We start from the raw sequence: 20,051 nt of genomic DNA on the forward strand, positions 1-20,051 counted from the left end.
AAAGGCTCAGCGTGCCGTGCCGGTAGCAGATTAGGGCCTGAAGCCATCCTGCGGTGTTGCGGCCAGCTCACAAGAAAGCGAGTTGAAGAAAGGAGCTCAGGGGCACTGTAATTCACAAACCTGCAGAGTTATAAATGACAGCTATCGTCCAAAAATATACTGAGGTAAGGCTGCCAAGAGGACTTGAAAGCGGGGCAGAATTGCAGGAAACCGATTTCAGGAGGTAGACTGGAATTGCATTGAAAGCATAGGAAAAGAGGCAGAACGTCCACAATGATGCACTTGGCCAAAAAGGGCGTATGCGTTTTTTCCTGAATATATTCAGGAAAAAACGCATACGCCCTTTTTGGCCAACCAAGCAAGCTTGCAAAGGAAATCTGCACTACAATGAAGTCTCACTTACCCCCGGTCAAAAGGGCCATCTGAAAAAAGTCTAAAATGTAGAAAGGCAACAGGCCATTGAGAACTGGGAGCCTTGTTATGCTGATGGGCGGGATGTAAATTGCCAACAGACATTTGGGAGAAGTGTATGGTGTTTCCTGAAACATCTAAAAAACAAAGCAACAGAGCCTAGGGCACTTCCACTTATGGTCCTATAGCTTAGGGAAATTAAAATCAAAAAGACACAGCCACCCCAAAGTTTGGAACGGCTCTGTTTACAAGAACCTCGTTTACAGTACAAGTTCAACATCACAGAAAGTGAAAAATGGATAAAAAAGTTGTGGTATTCACTTACAAAGCAATATCACTCAGCAATGAAATCTGTGTCATCAGGCCCTTAGCAGCACAATGAGTGGATTCAGGTATGATGATTCTAACTGAAATAAGTCACACAGAAAAAGAAACATCATAAGATATCAGTAATACACGGAATGTAAACTTGGCTACACAGGAACTGAATTACAGAACAGAACAGGTTCTCAAATTTAGAAAAACAACTTATGCTTGCTTAAGGGGAAAGGTGAGTTGGGGTGCTGCATAAAACCAGAGATTGAAATGAGCACAGATAAAGTTCCTTAAGCCAAATATGGAATAGACAAGAGCTACTCCTTGCTCAACGAAATGGACTCAACACCGCATATTAATCACCTAAGAATGTACCTGACTTGTAAGTATCTTAAAACCTATGGATTGCTATGTCTCCGAAAGAGAATCAAGCATGTGTACAGGGGCATAAACGCAGCAGTGATAGGATTGGAGAGGTTCGGTGAGCAAATGAAGACCCTTTGAAGTCATATTGCATGGTACCCATTCCAAGGGTTTCAACTACCCAGGTTTAAGGTATTCTTCCTTCAGCTAAAACATGCATGTGGAACCTAGAGTATGATCAACCATGTGAACGGGAGACGTGTTCAAATATGTCTCAGTTTTCCTCCCCTGGTACTCGGGTGCAACATTCCAGACGCTTTACTAACACTCTCCCCACTTGGAGAGTCAGTCCCTTTAACCTCCTGTTTTGCCCAGTTTGCAATTTCTGCGGAAGATGAACAGGAATAGCGAGAACAAATGAGAGGCTAGCTGGAGGTGTCTGGACGGGCAAATTTAACTCTCATTTCCCACCAGGAAGAGGAATTAACCAAAGGCTCAGCATGCCGGGCCGGAACCAGATTAGGGCCTGAAGCCATCCTGCGGTGTTGCGGCCAGGTCACAAGAAAGCGAGTTGAAGAAAGGAGCTCAGGGGCACTGTAATTCACAAACCTGCAGAGTTATAAATGACAGCTATCGTCCAAAAATAGACTGAAGTAAGGCTGCCAAGAGGACTTGAAAGCGGGGCAGAATTGCAGGAAACCGATTTCAGGAGGTAGACTGAAATTGCATTTAAAGCATAGGAAAAGAGGCAGAACGTCCACAATGATGCACTTGGCCAAAAAGGGCGTATGCGTTTTTTCCTGAATATATTCAGGAAAAAACGCATACGCACTTTTTGGACAACCAAGCAAGCTTGCAAAGGAAATCTGCACTACAATGAAGTCTCACTTCCCCCCGGTCAAAAGGGCCATCTGAAAAAAGTGTAAAATCCAGAAAGGCAGGACAGGCCATGGAGAACTGGGAGCCTTGTTATGCTGATGGGCGGGATGTAAATTGCCAACAACCACTGGGGAGAAGTGTATGGTGTTTCCTGAAACATCTAAAAAACAAAGCAACAGAACCTAGGGCACTTCCACTTATGGTCCTATAGCTTAGGGAAATTAAAATCAAAAAGACACAGCCACCCCAAAGTTTGGGACGCCTCTGTTTACAAGAACCTCGTTTACAGTACAAGTTCAACATCGCAGAAAGTGAAAAATGGATAAAGAAGTTGTGGTATTTACTTACAAAGCAATATCACTCAGCAATGAAATCTGTGTCATCAGGCCCTTAGCAGCACAATGAGTGGATTCAGGTATGATGATTCTAACTGAAGTAAGTCACACAGAAAAAGAAACTTCATAAGATATCAGTAATACACGGAATGGAAACTTGGCTACACAGGAACTGAATTACAGAACAGAACAGGGTCTCAAATTTAGAAAACAAACTTATGCTTGCTTAAGGGTAAAGGTGAGTTGGGGTGCTGCATAAAACCAGAGATTGAAATGAGCACAGATAAAGTATCTTAAGCCAAATATGGAATAGACAAGAGCTACTCCTTGCTCAACGAAATGGACTCAACACCGCATATTAAACGCCTAAGAATGTACCTGACTAGTAAGTATCTTAAAAGCTATGGATTGCTAAGTCTCCGGAAGAGAATCAAGCATGTGTACAGGGGCATAAACGCAGCAGTGATAGGATTGGAGAGGTTCGGTGAGCAAATGAAGACCCTTTGAAGTCATATTGCATGGTACCCATTCCACGGGTCTTAACTCTCCAGGTTTAAGGTATTCTTCCTTCAGCTAAAACATGCATGTGGAACCCAAGTATGATCAACCATGTGAACGGGAGACGTGTTCAAATGTGTCTCAGTTTTCCTCCCCTGGTACTCGGGTGCAACATTCCATTCGCTTTACTAACACTCTCCCCACTTGGAGAGTCAGCGCCTTTAACCTCCTGTTTGGCCCAGTTTGCAATTTCTGTCCAAGATGAACAGGAATAGGGAGAACCAATGAGAGACTAGCTGGAGGTGTCTGGACGGGCAAATTTAACTCTCATTTCCCACCAGGAAGAGGAAATAACCAAAGGCTCAGCGTGCCGTGCCGGTAGCAGATTAGGGCCTGAAGCCATCCTGCAGTGTTGCGGCCAGCTCACAAGAAAGCGAGTTGAAGAAAGGAGCTCAGGGGCACTGTAATTCACAAACCTGCAGAGTTATAAATGACAGCTATCGTCCAAAAATATACTGAGGTAAGGCTGCCAAGAGGACTTGAAAGCGGGGCAGAATTGCAGGAAACCGATTTCAGGAGGTAGACTGGAATTGCATTGAAAGCATAGGAAAAGAGGCAGAACGTCCACAATGATGCACTTGGCCAAAAAGGGTGTATGCGTTTTTTCCTGAATATATTCAGGAAAAAACGCATACGCCCTTTTTGGCCAACCAAGCAAGCTTGCAAAGGAAATCTGCACTACAATGAAGTCTCACTTCCCCCCGGTCAAAAGGGCCATCTGAAAAAAGTGTAAAATCCAGAAAGGCAACAGGCCATTGAGAACTGGGAGCCTTGTTATGCTGATGGGCGGGATGTAAATTGCCAACAGACACTTGGGAGAAGTGTATGGTGTTTCCTGAAACATCTAAAAAACAAAGCAACAGAGCCTAGGGCACTTCCACTTATGGTCCTATAGCTTAGGGAAATTAAAATCAAAAAGACACAGCCACCCCAAAGTTTGGAACGGCTCTGTTTACAAGAACCTCGTTTACAGTACAAGTTCAACATCGCAGAAAGTGAAAAATGGATAAAGAACTTGTGGTACTTACGTACAATGCAGTATCACTCAGCAATGAAATCTATGTCATCAGGCCCGTAGCAGCATAATGAGTAGATCCAGGTACGATGATTCTAACTGAAATAAGTCACACAGAAAAAGAAACATCATAAGATATCAGTAATACACGGAATGGAAACTTGGCTACACAGGAACTGAATTACAGAACAGAACAGGGTCTCAAATTTAGAAAAACAACTTATGCTTGCTTAAGGGTAAAGGTGAGTTGGGGTGCTGCATAAAACCAGAGATTGAAATGAGCACAGATAAAGTTCCTTAAGCCAAATATGGAATAGACAAGAGCTACTCCTTGCTCAACGAAATGGACTCAACACCGCATATTAATCGCCTAAGAATGTACCTGACTTGTAAGTATCTTAAAACCTATGGATTGCTATGTCTCCGAAAGAGAATCAAGCATGTGTACAGGGGCATAAACGCAGCAGTGATAGGATTGGAGAGGTTCGGTGAGCAAATGAAGACCCTTTGAAGTCATATTGCATGGTACCCATTCCACGGGTTTCAACTACCCAGGTTTAAGGTATTCTTCCTTCAGCTAAAACATGTATGTGGAACCTAGAGTATGATCAACCATGTGATCGGGAGACGTGTTCAAATATGTCTCAGTTTTCCTCCCCTGGTACTCGGGTGCAACATTCCAGACGCTTTACTAACACTCTCCCCACTTGGAGAGTCAGTCCCTTTAACCTCCTGTTTGGCCCAGTTTGCAATTTCTGTGGAAGATGAACAGGAATAGCGAGAACCAATGAGAGGCTAGCTGGAGGTGTCTGAACGGGCAAATTTAACTCTCATTTCCCACCAGGAAGAGGAATTAACCAAAGGGTCAGCATGCCAGGCCGGAACCAGATTAGGGCCTGAAGCCATCCTGCGGTGTTGCGGCCAGGTCACAAGAAAGCGAGTTGAAGAAAGGAGCTCAGGGGCACTGTAATTCACAAACCTGCAGAGTTATAAATGACAGCTATCGTCCAAAAATAGACTGAAGTAAGGCTGCCAAGAGGACTTGAAAGCGGGGCAGAATTGCAGGAAACCGATTTCAGGAGGTAGACTGAAATTGCATTGAAAGCATAGGAAAAGAGGCAGAACGTCCACAATGATGCACTTGGCCAAAAAGGGCGTATGCGTTTTTTCCTGAATATATTCAGGAAAAAACCCATACGCCCTTTTTGGCCAACCAAGCAAGCTTGCAAAGGAAATCTGCACTACAATGAAGTCTCACTTCCCCCCGGTCAAAAGGGCCATCTGAAAAAAGTGTAAAATCCAGAAAGGCAGGACAGGCCATGGAGAACTCGGAGCCTTGTTATGCTGATGGGCGGGATGTAAATTGCCAACAGACACTTGGGAGAAGTGTATGGTGTTTCCTGAAACATCTAAAAAACAAAGCAACAGAGCCTAGGGCACTGCCACTTATGGTCCTATAGCTTAGGGAAATTAAAATCAAAAAGACACAGCCATCCCAGAGTTTGGGACGACTCTGTTTACAAGAACCTCGTTTACAGTACAAGTTCAACATCGCAGAAAGTGAAAAATGGATAAAGAAGTTGTGGTATTTACTTACAAAGCAATATCATTCAGCAATGAAATCTATGTCATCAGGCCCTTAGCATCACAATGAGTGGATTCAGGTATGATGATTCTAACTGAAATAAGTCACACAGAAAAAGAAACATCATAAGATATTAGTAATACACGGAATGTAAACTTGGCTACACAGGAACTGAATTACAGAACAGAACAGGGTCTCAAATTTAGAAAACCAACTTATGCTTGCTTAAGGGGAAAGGTGAGTTGGGGTGCTGCATAAAACCAGAGATTGAAATGAGCACAGATAAAGTTCCTTAAGTCAAATATGGAATAGACAAGAGCTACTCCTTGCTCAACGAAATGGACTCAACACCGCATATTAAACGCCTAAGAATGTACCTGACTAGTAAGTATCGTAAAACCTATGGATTGCTATGTCTCCAAAAGAGAATCAAGCATGTGTACAGGGGCATAAACGCAGCAGTGATAGGATTGGAGAGGTTCGGTGAGCAAATGAAGACCCTTTGAAGTCATATTGCATGGTACCCATTCCATGGGTCTCAACTCTCCAGGTTTAAGGTATTCTTCCTTCAGCTAAAACATGCATGTGGAACCCAAGTATGATCAACCATGTGAACGGGAGACGTGTTCAAATATGTCTCAGTTTTCCTCCCCTGGTACTCGGGTGCAACATTCCAGACACTTTACTAACACTCTCCCCACTTGGAGAGTCAGCGCCTTTAACCTCCTGTTTGGCACAGTTTGCAATTTCTGCGGAAGATGAACAGGAATAGCGAGAACCAATGAGAGGCTAGCTGGAGGTGTCTGGACGGGCAAATTTAACTCTCATTTCCCAACAGGAAGAGGAAATAACCAAAGGCTCAGCGTGCCGTACCGGAACCAGATTAGGGCCTGAAGCCATCCTGCGGTGTTGCGGCCAGGTCACAAGAAAGCGAGTTGAAGAAAGGAGCTCAGGGGCACTGTAATTCACAAACCTGCAGAGTTATAAATGACAGCTATCGTCCAAAAATAGACTGAAGTAAGGCTGCCAAGAGGACTTGAAAGCGGGGCAGAATTGCAGGAAACCGATTTCAGGAGGTAGACTGGAATTGCATTGAAAGCATAGGAAAAGAGGCAGAACGTCCACAATGATGCACTTGGCCAAAAAGGGCGTATGCGTTTTTTCCTGAATATATTCAGGAAAAAACGCATACGCCCTTTTTGGCCAACCAAGCAAGCTTGCAAAGGAAATCTGCACTACAATGAAGTCTCACTTCCCCCCGGTCAAAAGGGCCATCTGAAAAAAGTGTAAAATCCAGAAAGGCAGGACAGGCCATGGAGAACTGGGAGCCTTGTTATGCTGATGGGCGGGATGTAAATTGCCAACAACCACTCGGGAGAAGTGTATGGTGTTTCCTGAAACATCTAAAAAACAAAGCAACAGAACCTAGGGCACTTCCACTTATGGTCCTATAGCTTAGGGAAATTAAAATCAAAAAGACACAGCCACCCCAAAGTTTGGAACGGCTCTGTTTACAAGAACCTCGTTTACAGTACAAGTTCAACATCGCAGAAAGTGAAAAATGGATAAAGAAGTTGTGGTATTTACTTACAAAGCAATATCACTCAGCAATGAAATCTATGTCATCAGGCCCTTAGCATCACACTGAGTGGATTCAGGTATGATGATTCTAACTGAAGTAAGTCACACAGAAAAAGAAACATCATAAGATATCAGTAATACACGGAATGTAAACTTGGCTACACAGGAACTGAATTACAGAACAGAACAGGGTCTCAAATTTAGAAAACCAACTTATGCTTGCTTAAGGGTAAAGGTGAGTTGGGGTGCTGCATAAAACCAGAGATTGAAATGAGCACAGATAAAGTTCCTTAAGTCAAATATGGAATAGACAAGAGCTACTCCTTGCTCAACGAAATGGACTCAACACCGCATATTAAACGCCTAAGAATGTACCTGACTAGTAAGTATCTTAAAACCTATGGATTGCTATGTCTCCAAAAGAGAATCATGCATGTGTACAGGGGTATAAACGCAGCAGTGATAGGATTGGAGAGGTTCGGTGAGCAAATGAAGACCCTTTGAAGTCATATTGCATGGTACCCATTACACGGGTCTCAACTCTCCAGGTTTAAGGTATTCTTCCTTCAGCTAAAACATGCATGTGGAACCCAAGTATGATCAACCATGTGAACGGGAGACGTGGTCAAATATGTCTCAGTTTTCCTCCCCTGGTACTCGGGTGCAACATTCCAGACGCTTTACTAACACTCTCCCCACTTGGAGAGTCAGCGCCTTTAACCTCCTGTTTGGCCCAGTTTGCAATTTCTGCGGAAGATGAACAGGAATAGCGAGAACCAATGAGAGACTAGCTGGAGGTGTCTGGACGGGCAAATTTAACTCTCATTTCCCACCAGGAAGAGGAAATAACCAAAGGCTCAGCGTGCCATGCCGGAACCAGATTAGGGCCTAAAGCCATCCTGCGGTGTTGCGGCCAGGTCACAAGAAAGCGAGTTGAAGAAAGGAGCTCAGGGGCACTGTAATTCACAAACCTGCAGAGTTATAAATGACAGCTATCGTCCAAAACTAGACTGAAGTAAGGCTGCCAAGAGGACTTGAAAGCGGGGCAGAATTGCAGGAAACCAATTTCAGGAGGTAGACTGGAATTGCATTGAAAGCATAGGAAAAGAGGCAGAACGTCCACAATGATGCACTTGGCCAAAAAGGGCGTATGCGTTTTTTCCTGAATATATTCAGGAAAAAACGCATACGCCCTTTTTGGCCAACCAAGGAAGCTTGCAAAGGAAATCTGCACTACAATGAAGTCTCACTTCCCCCCAGTCAAAAGGGCCATCTGAAAAAAGTGTAAAATCCAGAAAGGCAGGACAGGCCATGGAGAACTGGGAGCCTTGTTATGCTGATGGGCGGGATGTAAATTGCCAACAACCACTCGGGAGAAGTGTATGGTGTTTCCTGAAACATCTAAAAAACAAAGCAACAGAGCCTAGGGCACTTCCACTTATGGTCCTATAGCTTAGGGAAATTAAAATCAAAAAGACACAGCCACCCCAAAGTTTGGGACGCCTCTGTTTACAAGAACCTCGTTTACACTACAAGTTCAACATCGCAGAAAGTGAAAAATGGATAAAGAAGTTGTGGTATTTACTTACAAAGCAATATCACTCAGCAATGAAATCTATGTCATCAGGCCCGTAGCAGCACAATGAGTGGATTCAGGTATGATGATTCTAACTGAAATAAGTCACACAGAAAAAGAAACATCATAAGATATCAGTAATACACGGAATGTAAACTTGGCTACACAGGAACTGAATTACAGAACAGAACAGGGTCTCAAATTTAGAAAACCAACTTATGCTTGCTTAAGGGTAAAGGTGAGTTGGGGTGCTGCATAAAACCAGAGATTGAAATGAGCACAGATAAAGTTCCTTAAGTCAAATATGGAATAGACAAGAGCTACTCCTTGCTCAACGAAATGGACTCAACACCGCATATTAAACGCCTAAGAATGTACCTGACTAGTAAGTATCGTAAAACCTATGGATTGCTATGTCTCCAAAAGAGAATCAAGCGTGTGTACAGGGGCATAAACGCAGCAGTGATAGGATTGGAGAGGTTCGGTGAGCAAATGAAGACCCTTTGAAGTCATATTGCATGGTACCCATTACACGGGTCTCAACTCTCCAGGTTTAAGGTATTCTTCCTTCAGCTAAAACATGCATGTGGAACCCAAGTATGATCAACCATGTGAACGGGAGACGTGTTCAAATATGTCTCAGTTTTCCTCCCCTGGTACTCAGGTGCAACATTCCAGACGCTTTACTAACACTCTCCCCACTTGGAGAGTCAGCGCCTTTAACCTCCTGTTTGGCTCAGTTTGCAATTTCTGCGGAAGATGAACAGGAATAGCGAGAACCAATGAGAGGCTAGCTGGAGGTTTCTGGACGGGCAAATTTAACTCTCATTTCCCACCAGGAAGAGGAAATAACCAAAGGCTCAGCGTGCCGTGCCGGAACCAGATTAGGGCCTGAAGCCATCCTGCGGTGTTGCGGCCAGCTCACAAGAAAGCGAGTTGAAGAAAGGAGCTCAGGGGCACTGTAATTCACAAACCTGCAGAGTTATAAATGACAGCTATCGTCCAAAAATAGACTGAAGTAAGGCTGCCAAGAGGACTTGAAAGCGGGGCAGAATTGCAGGAAACCGATTTCAGGAGGTAGACTGGAATTGCATTGAAAGCATAGGAAAAGAGGCAGAACGTCCACAATGATGCACTTGGCCAAAAAGGGCGTATGCGTTTTTTCCTGAATATATTCAGGAAAAAACGCATACGCCCTTTTTGGCCAACCAAGCAAGCTTGCAAAGGAAATCTGCACTACAATGAAGTCTCACTTCCCCCCGGTCAAAAGGGCCATCTGAAAAAAGTGTAAAATCCAGAAAGGCAACAGGCCATGGAGAACTGGGAGCCTTGTTATGCTGATGGGCGGGATGTAAATTGCCAACAGACACTCGGGAGAAGTGTATGGTGTTTCCTGAAACATCTAAAAAACAAAGCAACAGAGCCTAGGGCACTTCCACTTATGGTCCTATAGCTTAGGGAAATTAAAATCAAAAAGACACAGCCACCCCAAAGTTTGGAATGGCTCTGTTTACAAGAACCTCATTTACAGTACAAGTTCAACATCGCAGAAAGTGAAAAATGGATAAAGAACTTGTGGTACTTACGTACAATGCAGTATCACTCAGCAATGAAATCTATGTCATCAGGCCCGTAGCAGCATAATGAGTAGATCCAGGTACGATGATTCTAACTGAAATAAGTCACACAGAAAAAGAAACATCATAAGATATCACTAATACACGGAATGTAAACTTGGCTACAGAGGAACTGAATTCCAAAACAGAACAGGTTCTCAAATTTGGAAAACCAACTTATGCTTGCTTAAGGGGAAAGGTGAGTTGGGTTGCTGCATAAAACCAGAGATTGAAATGAGCACAGATAAAGTTCCTTAAGCCAAATATGGAATAGACAAGAGCTACTCCTTGCTCAACGAAATGGACTCAACACCGCATATTAAACGCCTAAGAATGTACCTGACTAGTAAGTATCTTAAAACCTATGGATTGCTATGTCTCCGAAAGAGAATCAAGCATGTGTACAGGGGCATAAACGCAGCAGTGATAGGTTTGGAGAGGTTCGGTCAGCAAATGAAGACCCTTTGAAGTCATATTGCATGGTACCCATTCCACGGGTTTCAACTACCCAGGTTTTAGGTATTCTTCCATCAGCTAAAACATGCATGTGTAACCCAGAGTATGATCAACCATGTGATCGGGAGACGTGTTCAAATATGTCTCAGTTTTCCTCCCCTTGTACTCGGGTGCAACAATCCAGACGCTTTACTAACACTCTCCCGACTTGGAGAGTCAGTGTCTTTAACCTCCTGTTTGGCCCAGTTTGCAATTTCTGCGGAAGATGAACAGGAATAGCGAGAACCAATGAGAGACTAGCTGGAGGTGTCTGGACGGGCAAATTTAACTCTCATTTCCCACCAGGAAGAGGAATTAACCAAAGGCTCAGCGTGCCGTGCCGGAACCAGATTAGGGCCTGAAGCCATCCTGCGGTGTTGCGGCCAGCTCACAAGAAAGCGAGTTGAAGAAAGGAGCTCAGGGGCACTGTAATTCACAAACCTGCAGAGTTATAAATGACAGCTATCGTCCAAAAATAGACTGAAGTAAGGCTGCCAAGAGTACTTGAAAGCGGGGCAGAATTGCAGGAAACCGATTTCAGGAGGTAGACTGGAATTGCATTGAAAGCATAGGAAAAGAGGCAGAACGTCCACAATGATGCACTTGACCAAAAAGGGCGTATGCGTTTTTTCCTGAATATATTCAGGAAAAAACGCATACGCCCTTTTTGGCCAACCAAGCAAGCTTGCAAAGGAAATCTGCACTACAATGAAGTCTCACTTCCCCCCGGTCAAAAGGGCCATCTGAAAAAAGTGTAAAATCCAGAAAGGCAGGACAGGCCATGGAGAACTGGGAGCCTTGTTATGCTGATGGGCGGGATGTAAATTGCCAACAACCACTCAGGAGAAGTGTATGGTGTTTCCTGAAACATCTAAAAAACAAAGCAACAGAACCTAGGGCACTTCCACTTATGGTCCTATAGCTTAGGGAAATTAAAATCAAAAAGACACAGCCACCCCAAAGTTTGGAATGGCTCTGTTTACAAGAACCTCGTTTACAGTACAAGTTCAACATCGCAGAAAGTGAAAAATGGATAAAGAAGTTGTGGTATTTACTTACAAAGCAATATCACTCAGCAATGAAATCTGTGTCATCAGGCCCTTAGCAGCACAATGAGTGGATTCAGGTATGATGATTCTAACTGAAATAAGTCACACAGAAAAAGAAACATCATAAGATATCAGTAATACACGGAATGTAAACTTGGCTACACAGGAACTGAATTACAGAACAGAACAGGGTCTCAAATTTAGAAAACCAACTTATGCTTGCTTAAGGGGAAAGGTGAGTTGGGGTGCTGCATAAAACCAGAGATTGAAATGAGCACAGATAAAGTTCCTTAAGCCAAATATGGAATAGACAAGAGCTACTCCTTGCTCAACGAAATGGACTCAACACCGCATATTAAACGCCTAAGAATGTACCTGACTAGTAAGTATCTTAAAACCTATGGATTGCTATGTCTCTGAAAGAGAATCAAGCATGTGTACAGGGGCATAAACGCAGCAGTGATAGGATTGGAGAGGTTCGGTGAGCAAATGAAGACCCTTTGAAATCATATTGCATGGTACCCATTCCACGGGTTTCAAATACCCAGGTTTTAGGTATTCTTCCTTCAGCTAAAACATGCATGTGGAACCCAGAGTATGATCAACCATGTGATCGGGAGACATGTTCAAATATGTCTCAGTTTTCGTGCCCTGGTACTCGGGTGCAACATTCCAGACGCTTTACTAACACTCTCCCGACTTGGAGAGTCAGTGTCTTTAACCTCCTGTTTGGCCCAGTTTGCAATTTCTGCGGAAGATGAACAGGAATAGCGAGAACCAATGAGAGACTAGCTGGAGGTGTCTGGACGGGCAAATTTAACTCTCATTTCCCACCAGGAAGAGGAAATAACCAAAGGCTCAGCGTGCCGTGCCGGAACCAGATTAGGGCCTGAAGCCATCCTGCGGTGTTGCGGCCAGCTCACAAGAAAGCGAGTTGAAGAAAGGAGCTCAGGGGCACTGTAATTCACAAACCTGCAGAGTTATAAATGACAGCTATCGTCCAAAAATAGACTGAAGTAAGGCTGCCAAGAGGACTTGAAAGCGGGGCAGAATTGCAGGAAACCGATTTCAGGAGGTAGACTGGAATTGCATTGAAAGCATAGGAAAAGAGGCAGAACGTCCACAATGATGCACTTGGCCAAAAAGGGCGTATGCGTTTTTTCCTGAATATATTCAGGAAAAAACGCATACGCCCTTTTTGGCCAACCAAGCAAGCTTGCAAAGGAAATCTGCACTACAATGAAGTCTCACTTCCCCCCGGTCAAAAGGGCCATCTGAAAAAAGTGTAAAATCCAGAAAGGCAACAGGCCATGGAGAACTGGGAGCCTTGTTATGCTGATGGGCGGGATGTAAATTGCCAACAGACACTTGGGAGAAGTGTATGGTGTTTCCTGAAACATCTAAAAAACAAAGCAACAGAGCCTAGGGCACTTCCACTTATGGTCCTATAGCTTAGGGAAATTAAAATCAAAAAGACACAGCCACCCCAAAGTTTGGGACGCCTCTGTTTACAAGAACCTCGTTTACAGTACAAGTTCAACATCGCAGAAAGTGAAAAATGGATAAAGAACTTGTGGTACTTACGTACAATGCAGTATCACTCAGCAATGAAATCTATGTCATCAGGCCCGTAGCAGCATAATGAGTAGATTCAGGTACGATGATTCTAACTGAAATAAGTCACACAGAAAAAGAAACATCATAAGATATCAGTAATACACGGAATGTAAACGTGGCTACTCAGGAACTGAATTCCAAAACAGAACAGGTTCTCAAATTTAGAAAACCAACTTATGCTTGCTTAAGGGGAAAGGTGAGTTGGGGTGCTGCATAAAACCAGAGATTGAAATGAGCACAGATAAAGTTCCTTAAGCCAAATATGGAATAGACAAGAGCTACTCCTTGCTCAACGAAATGGACTCAACACCGCATATTAAACGCCTAAGAATGTACCTGACTAGTAAGTATCTTAAAACCTATGGATTGCTATGTCTCCGAAAGAGAATCAAGCATGTGTACAGGGGTATAAATGCAGCAGTGATAGGATTGGAGAGGTTCGGTGAGCAAATGAAGACCCTTTGAAGTCATATTGCATGGTACCCATTACACGGGTCTCAACTCTCCAGGTTTAAGGTATTCTTCCTTCAGCTAAAACATGCATGTGCAACCCAAGTATGATCAACCATGTGAACGCGAGACGTGTTCAAATATGTCTCAGTTTTCCTCCCCTGGTACTCGGGTGCAACATTCCAGACGCTTTACTAACACTCTCCCCACTTGGAGAGTCAGTCCGTTTAACCTCCTGTTTGGCCCAGTTTGCAATTTCTGCGGAAGATGAACAGGAATAGCGAGAACCAATGAGAGGCTAGCTGGAGGTGTCTGGACGGGCAAATTTAACTCTCATTTCCCACCAGGAAGAGGAATTAACCAAAGGCTCAGCATGCCGGGCCGGAACCAGATTAGGGCCTGAAGCCATCCTGCGGTGTTGCGGCCAGGTCACAAGAAAGCGAGTTGAAGAAAGGAGCTCAGGGGCACTGTAATTCACAACCCTGCAGAGTTATAAATGACAGCTATCGTCCAAAAATAGACTGAAGTAAGGCTGCCAAGAGGACTTGAAAGCGGGGCAGAATTGCAGGAAACCGATTTCAGGAGGTAGACTGGAATTGCATTGAAAGCATAGGAAAAGAGGCAGAACGTCCACAATGATGCACTTGGCCAAAAAGGGCGTATGCGTTTTTTCCTGAATATATTCAGGAAAAAACGCATACGCCCTTTTTGGCCAACCAAGCAAGCTTGCAAAGGAAATCTGCACTACACTGAAGTCTCACTTCCCCCCGGTCAAAAGGGCCATCTGAAAAAAGTGTAAAATCCAGAAAGGCAGGACAGGCCATGGAGAACTGGGAGCCTTGTTATGCTGATGGGCGGGACGTAAATTGCCAACAACCACTCGGAGAAGTGTATAGTGTTTCCAGAAACATCTAAAAAACAAAGCAACAGAGCCTAGGGCACTTCCACTTATGGTCCTATAGCTTAGGGAAATTAAAATCAAAAAGACACAGCCACCCCAAAGTTTGGAACGGCTCTGTTTACAAGAACCTCGTTTACAGTACAAGTTCAACATCGCAGAAAGTGAAAAATGGATAAAGAAGTTGTGGTATTTACTTACAAAGCAATATCACTCAGCAATGAAATCTATGTCATCAGGCCCTTAGCAGCACAATGAGTGGATTCAGGTATGATGATTCTAAGTGAAGTAAGTCACACAGAAAAAGAAACATCATAAGATATCAGTAATACACGGAATGTAAACTTGGCTACACAGGAACTGAATTACAGAACAGAACAGGGTCTCAAATTTAGAAAACCAACTTATGCTTGCTTAAGGGTAAAGGTGAGTTGGGGTGCTGCATAAAACCAGAGATTGAAATGAGCACAGATAAAGTTCCTTAAGTCAAATATGGAATAGACAAGAGCTACTCCTTGCTCAACGAAATGGACTCAACACCCCATATTAAACGCCTAAGAATGTACCTGACTAGTAAGTATCTTAAAACCTATGGATTGCTATGTCTCCAAAAGAGAATCAAGCGTGTGTACAGGGGCATAAACGCAGCAGTGATAGGATTGGAGAGGTTCGGTGAGCAAATGAAGACCCTTTGAAGTCATATTGCATGGTACCTATTACACGGGTCTTAACTCTCCAGGTTTAAGGTATTCTTCCTTCAGCTAAAACATGCATGTGGAACCCAAGTATGATCAACCATGTGAACGGGAGACGTGTTCAAATATATCTCAGTTTTCCTCCCCTGGTACTCGGGTGCAACATTCCAGACGCTTTACTAACACTCTCCCCACTTGGAGAGTCAGCGCCTTTAACCTCCTGTTTGGCCCGGTTTGCAATTTCTGCGGAAGATGAACAGGAATAGCGAGAACCAATGAGAGACTAGCTGGAGGTGTCTGGACGGGCAAATTTAACTCTCATTTCCCACCAGGAAGAGGAAATAACCAAAGGCTCAGCGTGCCGTGCCGGAACCAGATTAGGGCCTGAAGCCATCCTGCGGTGTTGCGGCCAGGTCACAAGAAAGCAAGTTGAAGAAAGGAGCTCAGGGGCACTGTAATTCACAAACCTGCAGAGTTATAAATGACAGCTATCGTCCAAAAATAGACTGAAGTAAGGCTGCCAAGAGGACTTGAAAGCGGGGCAGAATTGCAGGAAACCGATTTCAGGAGGTAGACTGGAATTGCATTGAAAGCATAGGAAAAGAGGCAGAACGTCCACAATGATGCACTTGGCCAAAAAGGGCGTATGCGTTTTTTCCTGAATATATTCAGGAAAAAACGCATACGCCCTTTTTGGCCAACCAAGCAAGCTTGCAAAGGAAATCTGCACTACAATGAAGTCTCACTTCCCCCCAGTCAAAAGGGCCATCTGAAAAAAGTGTAAAATCCAGAAAGGCAGGACAGGCCATGGAGAACTGGGAGCCTTGTTATGCTGATGGGCGGGATGTAAATTGCCAACAACCACTCGGGAGAAGTGTATGGTGTTTCCTGAAACATCTAAAAAACAAAGCAACAGAGCCTAGGGCACTTCCACTTATGGTCCTATAGCTTAGGGAAATTAAAATCAAAAAGACACAGCCACCCCAAAGTTTGGGACGCCTCTGTTTACAAGAACCTCGTTTACACTACAAGTTCAACATCGCAGAAAGTGAAAAATGGATAAAGAACTTGTGGTATTTACTTACAACGCAGTATCACTCAGCAATGAAATCTATGTCATCAGGCCCGTAGTAGCATAATGAGTGGATTCAGGTACGATGATTCTAACTGAAATAAGTCACACAGAAAAAGAAACATCATAAGATATCACTAATACACGGAATGTAAACTTGGCTACACAGGAACTGCATTCCAAAACAGAAGAGGGTCTCAAATTTAGAAAACCAACTTATGCTTGCTTAAGGGTAAAGGTGAGTTGGGGTGCTGCATAAAACCAGAGATTGAAATGAGCACAGATAAAGTTCCTTAAGTCAAATATGGAATAGACAAGAGCTACTCCTTGCTCAACGAAATGGACTCAACACCGCATATTAAACGCCTAAGAATGTACCTGACTAGTAAGTATCGTAAAACCTATGGATTGCTATGTCTCCAAAAGAGAATCAAGCGTGTGTACAGGGGCATAAACGCAGCAGTGATAGGATTGGAGAGGTTCGGTGAGCAAATGAAGACCCTTTGAAGTCATATTGCATGGTACCCATTACACGGGTCTCAACTCTCCAGGTTTAAGGTATTCTTCCTTCAGCTAAAACATGCATGTGGAACCCAAGTATGATCAACCATGTGAACGGGAGACGTGTTCAAATATGTCTCAGTTTTCCTCCCCTGGTACTCAGGTGCAACATTCCAGACGCTTTACTAACACTCTCCCCACTTGGAGAGTCAGCGCCTTTAAGCTCCTGTTTGGCTCAGTTTGCAATTTCTGCGGAAGATGAACAGGAATAGCGAGAACCAATGAGAGGCTAGCTGGAGGTTTCTGGACGGGCAAATTTAACTCTCATTTCCCACCAGGAAGAGGAAATAACCAAAGGTTCAGCGTGCCGTGCCGGAACCAGATTAGGGCCTGAAGCCATCCTGCGGTGTTGCGGCCAGCTCACAAGAAAGCGAGTTGAAGAAAGGAGCTCAGGGGCACTGTAATTCACAAACCTGCAGAGTTATAAATGACAGCTATCGTCCAAAACTAGACTGAAGTAAGGCTGCCAAGAGGACTTGAAAGCGGGGCAGAATTGCAGGAAACCGATTTCAGGAGGTAGACTGGAATTGCATTGAAAGCATAGGAAAAGAGGCAGAACGTCCACAATGATGCACTTGGCCAAAAAGGGCGTATGCGTTTTTTCCTGAATATATTCAGGAAAAAACGCATACGCCCTTTTTGGCCAACCAAGCAAGCTTGCAAAGGAAATCTGCACTACAATGAAGTCTCACTTCCCCCCGGTCAAAAGGGCCATCTGAAAAAAGTGTAAAATCCAGAAAGGCAACAGGCCATGGAGAACTGGGAGCCTTGTTATGCTGATGGGCGGGATGTAAATTGCCAACAGACACTCGGGAGAAGTGTATGGTGTTTCCTGAAACATCTAAAAAACAAAGCAACAGAGCCTAGGGCACTTCCACTTATGGTCCTATAGCTTAGGGAAATTAAAATCAAAAAGACACAGCCACCCCAAAGTTTGGAACGGCTCTGTTTACAAGAACCTCGTTTACAGTACAAGTTCAACATCGCAGAAAGTGAAAAATGGATAAAGAACTTGTATTACTTACGTACAATGCAGTATCACTCAGCAATGAAATCTATGTCATCAGGCCCGTAGCAGCATAATGAGTAGATCCAGGTACGATGATTCTAACTGAAATAAGTCACACAGAAAAAGAAACATCATAAGATATCACTAATACACGGAATGTAAACTTGGCTACAGAGGAACTGAATTCCAAAACAGAACAGGTTCTCAAATTTGGAAAACCAACTTATGCTTGCTTAAGGGGAAAGGTGAGTTGGGTTGCTGCATAAAACCAGAGATTGAAATGAGCACAGATAAAGTTCCTTAAGCCAAATATGGAATAGACAAGAGCTACTCCTTACTCAACGAAATGGACTCAACACCGCATATTAAACGCCTAAGAATGTACCTGACTAGTAAGTATCTTAAAACCTATGGATTGCTATGTCTCCGAAAGAGAATCAAGCATGTGTACAGGGGCATAAACGCAGCAGTGATAGGTTTGGAGAGGTTCGGTCAGCAAATGAAGACCCTTTGAAGTCATATTGCATGGTACCCATTCCACGGGTTTCAACTACCCAGGTTTTAGGTATTCTTCCATCAGCTAAAACATGCATGTGTAACCCAGAGTATGATCAACCATGTGATCGGGAGACGTGTTCAAATATGTCTCAGTTTTCCTCCCCTTGTACTCGGGTGCAACAATCCAGACGCTTTACTAACACTCTCCCGACTTGGAGAGTCAGTGTCTTTAACCTCCTGTTTGGCCCAGTTTGCAATTTCTGCGGAAGATGAACAGGAATAGCGAGAACCAATGAGAGACTAGCTGGAGGTGTCTGGACGGGCAAATTTAACTCTCATTTCCCACCAGGAAGAGGAATTAACCAAAGGCTCAGCGTGCCGTGCCGGAACCAGATTAGGGCCTGAAGCCATCCTGCGGTGTTGCGGCCAGCTCACAAGAAAGCGAGTTGAAGAAAGGAGCTCAGGGGCACTGTAATTCACAAACCTGCAGAGTTATAAATGACAGCTATCGTCCAAAAATAGACTGAAGTAAGGCTGCCAAGAGTACTTGAAAGCGGGGCAGAATTGCAGGAAACCGATTTCAGGAGGTAGACTGGAATTGCATTGAAAGCATAGGAAAAGAGGCAGAACGTCCACAATGATGCACTTGGCCAAAAAGGGCGTATGCGTTTTTTCCTGAATATATTCAGGAAAAAACGCATACGCCCTTTTTGGCCAACCAAGCAAGCTTGCAAAGGAAATGTGCACTACAATGAAGTCTCACTTCCCCCCGGTCAAAAGGGCCATCTGAAAAAAGTGTAAAATCCAGAAAGGCAACAGGCCATGGAGAACTGGGAGCCTTGTTATGCTGATGGGCGGGATGTAAATTGCCAACAGACACTTGGGAGAAGTGTATGGTGTTTCCTGAAACATCTAAAAAACAAAGCAACAGAGCCTAGGGCACTTCCACTTATGGTCCTATAGCTTAGGGAAATTAAAATCAAAAAGACACAGCAACCCCAAAGTTTGGGACGCCTCTGTTTACAAGAACCTCGTTTACAGTACAAGTTCAACATCGCAGAAAGTGAAAAATGGATAAAGAACTTGTGGTACTTACGTACAATGCAGTATCACTCAGCAATGAAATCTATGTCATCAGGCCCGTATCAGCATAATGAGTAGATTCAGGTACGATGATTCTAACTGAAATAAGTCACACAGAAAAAGAAACATCATAAGATATCAGTAATACACGGAATGTAAACGTGGCTACACAGGAATTGAATTCCAAAACAGAACAGGTTCTCAAATTTAGAAAACCAACTTATGCTTGCTTAAGGGTAAAGGTGAGTTGGGGTGCTGCATAAAACCAGAGATTGAAATGAGCACAGATAAAGTTCCTTAAGCCAAATATGGAATAGACAAGAGCTACTCCTTGCTCAACGAAATGGACTCAACACCGCATATTAAACGCCTAAGAATGTACCTGACTAG

At 43.8% G+C, this 20,051-nt stretch overlaps 1 long non-coding RNA gene across 9 annotated transcripts in view; it reads right to left on the minus strand.

The window, feature by feature from the left end:
• LOC307181145 overlaps positions 1-20,051 on the minus strand; it is a 730,603-nt gene that overhangs the window by 242,000 nt on the left and 468,552 nt on the right. For 3 of the 9 annotated variants that reach the window (XR_013826009.1, XR_013826016.1, XR_013826017.1), the window contains exon 4: positions 7,053-7,134. The exons of 4 other annotated variants lie outside the window; for them this stretch is intronic. This is a non-coding gene — a long non-coding RNA (uncharacterized lncRNA). Of the gene's footprint in view, positions 1-7,052; positions 7,135-19,674; positions 19,761-20,051 lie in introns of all 9 variants that reach the window. 2 more of the 9 variants (XR_013826011.1, XR_013826012.1) reach the window with 2 other exon arrangements.

This window comes from Stenella coeruleoalba (assembly GCF_951394435.1).
Source record: "Stenella coeruleoalba genome assembly, contig: scaffold_147, whole genome shotgun sequence".
Taxonomy (NCBI): domain Eukaryota; kingdom Metazoa; phylum Chordata; class Mammalia; order Artiodactyla; family Delphinidae; genus Stenella; species Stenella coeruleoalba.